This window comes from Sebastes umbrosus, chromosome 1 (assembly GCF_015220745.1).
Source record: "Sebastes umbrosus isolate fSebUmb1 chromosome 1, fSebUmb1.pri, whole genome shotgun sequence".
Classification (NCBI taxonomy): Eukaryota; Metazoa; Chordata; class Actinopteri; order Perciformes; family Sebastidae; genus Sebastes; species Sebastes umbrosus.
In genome coordinates this window covers 43,422,490-43,428,169 of record NC_051269.1, presented here as the reverse complement: position 1 = coordinate 43,428,169, position 5,680 = coordinate 43,422,490, and positions in this window count along the sequence as shown.

Genomic DNA, 5,680 nt, shown 5'->3' with positions numbered 1-5,680 from the left:
ACGGAGCAGTCTCCTGAGTGACCCGCAGGAGGAGACAGCAGTCTTGTCTGAGAGCTAACACCACTTTTTAAAAAGAAAAACCACTGAAGCTGTTCACAACAAGGAAGTCACACGTGATATCCAGATGATCATGGTGACAGCTCCAGCATCCGAGCAGACATGGCTGTTTAGAGTATCTGTGAGCGTCTGACAGCAGCAGCTGAGGAGATCTTCAGGACTGTGGAGAAGATGCTGGTGGATCATCAGAGAGAGATCACCTGAGAACTCTGCTGCTCTGGCCACAAGTTACACTACACAGATCAGGTGTGTGGATTAAATCACTCAATGAGAAAAGACTCATCTTACTTTATTTAGAGTTGTATAAGCTGAGGCATTGTAGTTTAAACACTATGAAGCTGCAGCACCCTTCAGTTACACTACAGGCAAAAATAGCATGTTTCATGCACTGATCAATTTTCACACACAATTTGTTATTGCACATTTAAACATAAAATTTCAGAAAAAAATTGTGATACAAGAAAAATAATTAAATCAATTATTATTAATAATAAAATTGTATATATATATTTTATATAGTGTTTATATGTATTTATTTATATTTATTTATATTTATTTATATATATACATATATATTTATATGTATATATATATTTATATATATATGTATATTTATATATATATATTTATTTACAGAGGGGTTTGTTCATACATCATTCATAGCCTGATTTATGGAACATTTTATATCTAAAAACATGTAAAAAATAGTTTTTTTTTTTATCGCCGTTGACAGTATTTTCTGATTTCTGGAGTGATAAAATGAAATATCCATTATTCCCTCTGTAAGAACCTTTGACTCTAAACCTGGCTTTATCCAATGTTCAGATTTCTGGTCTGGGAATGTATGCAAATTAGGACATATTTAATTAGATAATGCCTCATTTTCATATTTAAACATACAATTTCAGAAAACTTGTAATACAAAAAATAAACTGTCTTAATGTAAATAATCAACAAGGGAAGTTTCATGGTGATATCTATTCACCTGGTGTGCCCCGCCCCTTTCATGCCCTCTTGTGTCATTCAGCAGCTCATCAGATCAGTCCTCATCGCTGTGATCAGGAGCATTCTCCCGACCGCTGCCATGAGGACGACTGGGACCACCCGAGCACCCTGCATGTTAAACAGGAGCACAACCAGAGGTCTGATCTTCAGCGAGGACCGCCCTGCAGGCAGCAGTGTAATATCTCCGTGTCTCCTCAGTCTGTGAAGAGAGAAGGTCACGAGGAGCCGCCCTCACACCTCTACAGAATATGAACTGTTGAACAGACGGCAGACGTCAAAGCCGAGCGTGATGGTGACGAGTTAGTAACATCTCCATCGACCAGGGAGGCTGAGACCCCCTGTGGAATAAATCCAGAGTCTTCTGGACTTCAGCGAGAACCGCTGAAAGGTGAGGAGAGGAAAGCACATCCAACACAGGATAGAAACATGTAAGCTAAAATGGATTATTTCATTATATCCATCTGTATGCTCAATGCAATGAAAAAAACCTAGATGATGATTTATCATACTGAACTATCGCCCAGCCCTACTGACAACACTAACAGATGTGAAAGGAGTCATAGATGGAGGCATGTTTGTGTATTTGACACAAACATCTTTTCATTCGTAGAGCTGCTGGAGACCGCTCATCAAGAGCGAGGTGGGCTTGATGAGCAGCCGTACACTGAACAAGACCGGAGCCCCTGTCAGGAGGACCACGAGGACCCTGATCTCCCTCAGGTCAAAGTGGAAGAGTTGACATCATCTCAGGAACATGCTGACCACGACTACGAACTCCCTCTTCAGTCAGAGAGCGCCGTTTACGATCATTCTTCGAGCCCCAGCCACGACCAAACTCTGACCAACAAAACATTTTACACAGCAGAGGAAAAGAGACGAGATGCTGGAGGAGACGGCTGCGAGCTGTCCAGAGTCTCTCAGCCCTTCTACTCTGTAAATCAAAGTGAATATGACGTAGAGAACACAGACGGTGTGGTGAATGGAGAATGGATTAAGACGCTCGCACCAACAAGGACGAGACAAAAGCAAAAGCACAACTCCAGCTTGTTCACTGAGAAAAGAGACGGTATTGGAGTGGAAGAAGACGAGAATGATCTCATGAGAGAAGACACACGTGTCCCATCTTGCCAAACGTTTCAAAGAGTCGGGCCATTTGAAGGATCCCGTGAGAATCCCCACGGGAGAGAGACCGTACCGGTGTAAGGAGTGCGGCGTGAACTTCAGACCAAGTGGAGCTTTGACTTTGCACATGAGGATCCACACGGGAGAGAGACCGTACCAGTGCAGCGACTGTGGCCAGCGTTTCAATCGCAAAGGCGACACGGAGAATCACAGGGTGACGCATACGGGGGAGAGACCCCATGTGTGCGTGGCGTGTGGGAAAAGCTTTAAAAGGAAAGACAACTTAAACACACATCTGAAGATCCACGCAGAGGACAACATGGAGTGCACACAACCATTGTGATTGTTTAAATGCTCTTTGTGTCTTCCAGATAGGGACCCTATGGAAAACATGGATTATCAGATACTGTATGTTTACTGGAGGGAATAATACAGTTCATATTTCATTTCTCTACCACCAGGGGTCGCCAAAGCTTCATGGGGGGATTGAGAGGACTTTTAAGGGGTGTAAGACAACTTGTGTTTTATTATACAGTTGGTCTATATCTCAGCATTTCATTCATTTCTGTGAAGAAAACTAAATGAAATTGTTATCTTTAAAGTTTGGATTATTATTTAAGATATAAACAGGATAAGGGCACAATGAAGACCTGAACACAAGTTCTATTCACAGAGCCTTGCCTCTCTGCTCAACAGCCTCGTCCTGCATTAGAGAAAAGTACGCAGTTAAAACAACCAAAGCAAACACTGAATGTGTCAAAAGAAGCCTATATTAGGTATGAATGATTGTTCAAATTAAAATAAATAAATAAATAAAAAAAACATAATTCAGACAAATTTGTATTCAAAGTTTATACATTATCTCTGATGCAATATTCACAGGAAATAATCTGATCAAAATTCATCCAAAATGCTTGTTTTACACAAACTTCCTGCAGTGTTTGCATACATTTCATCAGTTGTTCTGTACTGTTATTGTTGTGCATTTGATATAATATGAAATATCCATAAAACATGTCACTTAGTGCACGGTGGTTAGCACTGTCGCAAGAGGATCACAGGTTCGAATCCAGCTTGGGGCCCTTCTGTGTGGAGTTTGCATGTTCTCCCCGTGTTAGCATGGGTTTCCTCCCACAGTCCAAAGACATGCAGGGTAAATGTTGACTCTAAATGTCCCGTAGGTGTGAATGTGAGCATGAGTGGTTGTCTGTCTCTATGTGTCAGCCCTGCGATAGGCTGGAGACCTGTCCAGGGTGTACCAACTGATATTGATTTTTTAGGTGAACCTTTGTTTTAGGAGGCTAAAGTACGTTTTGCTGCTGCCCCCGTCCACAGCACGCTTTGAGCCTGTGCTGGTACTCCTGTCTGCTTCTGTCTGGGTAAGTACCTCATACAACCCCACTCCAACACACCACAACTATCCCTTTAAGAGATACGTAAGAAGAATCCACGTATACGCAAAGCTATACTACAGAGACCTCGGCAGCAGGGAGGGCTTAGTCTGCCAAACTTTCAGTTCTACTATTGGGCAGCAAATATCAAATTTATTTCCTATTGGATGGAAGGAACTGAAGTAACAGCTGTGCCTGAATGGCTAATACTAGAGAGAGACTCTTGTAAGAACACCTCATTACTTGCTTTATTATGCTCTAGCCTGCCATACTCAGAGCCTATTACTAAATATACTTCTAACCCAGTTGTTATTCATTCTTTAAAAATTTGGAAACAATTCAGACAATCCTTCGAGATCTGTAAATTTTCAATACTGGCTCCCATCGTAAATAACCATGCATTCCTGCCACCTTTGACGGATGCCTTATTCAGTGGTTGACAGAGAAATGGGATTTGTTCATTTAAAGACATGTTCATAAATGGCTCATTTGCCTCTTTTGAGCAGATTGTTCAGAAATTCAATATTCCCAGGTTACACTTTTTCAGATACCTACAAATTCACAGCTTCATGTCTTCAAATATCATTCAATTCCCTACACAGCCGCTAAACACGCTCCTAGACTCAATCAATGACATCACATCATCCAGAAAGGGAAAGATAGGTGACATATATTCCTTATTAATGAGAGAAAATATGACAAGTCTTAACTCCCTTAAAAATCAGTGGGAGGGGGACCTTGGTGTTATTATTTCAGATACTATCTGGTCAAAGATGATGAGGGGAATATACTCATCTTCCATATGTATGAGACATACTGTCATGCAGTTTAAAATTTTCCACCGACTGCACTGGACCAAAGTTAAACTATCCCAATTCAAATCCGATATAGACCCCATGTGTGACCGCTGCAAGCAGAACCAGGCCACTCTAATTCACATGTTTTGGGATTGTCCTAAACTATCTAATTTTTGGCAATTAATTTTCAATATGCTTTCCAAAACTACCGACAGATTCTTAGAACCATCAGCCTGTCTTGCTTTGTTTGGGGTGGTACCACAAAATGTTACGTTAAACAACAATAAACTAAACCTTCTATCTTTTGCTACGCTGGTGGCCAGACGACAAATTTTGATTAGATGGAAGGATTGCAACCCTCCAACATTTGCACAATGGCTCAGAGACATGTTATATTTTATTAAGTTGGAGAAAATTAGGTATACTATTAAAGGGTCAGCCGAGAAGTTTTCATTGATCTGGCAACCTTTTCTTAGTCACGTTGACTCTTTAGACTCAGATAACTTTGTGGCTGATTAAAGTTTGATGTATGTGTGTGTATGTATGTGTATATGTATGTACGTATATGTATGTACATATATGTATGTATGTATATGTATGTGTATATATATGTATATGGATATTTGACCAGGAACATTTCAAAGGAAAAGTGCCCTAAATGACAGGGTGTAACGTCCTAGACCTCTATCAATTTATCATGATTTATGTTTATTTATTATTATTATTATTATTTATTTATTTATTTATTTTTATTTATTTATCTATGTATTTATATTCATTCTTGTACACTTTATATATATATATATATATATATATTTATTTTTTTTCTGAGTGCCCTCCGGGTATTGTCATGGTGGGGGGTGGGTGGGTTATATACCAGTCCAAACATGTTTGTGCAATGGATTGTAAGAGTTGTATTAGCAAAATGTATAAATAAACTCTGTTTAAAAAAAAAAAAAAAGAGATACGTTAAAGTTGCACTTATCAATATTTTTAATATTAATGGAAAAAAATGCTATGTAATACTCTCTCTCTGAAATGACCTGTGATTGGTCAAAGTCTCTTGTCACAGGCTAGATGTTGTAAAGCCTGAAAACAGAGCCATGAGGAGGAGCAGGAGTCTAGTTTTCTCTCAGAACACTTGAATTACAATATGCTGAAAGGTTATTATAGAATTTTTGCCCAACGATGCCAAAAATATACTGCCTACTGCAGCTTTAAAGGGACTGTTTGTAACTTTCAGAAATGCTTGTTAACAGCAACACCTGTGTCCGTTAAGTCAACTAAAGTCAGCGTCCTGTTGCTGGC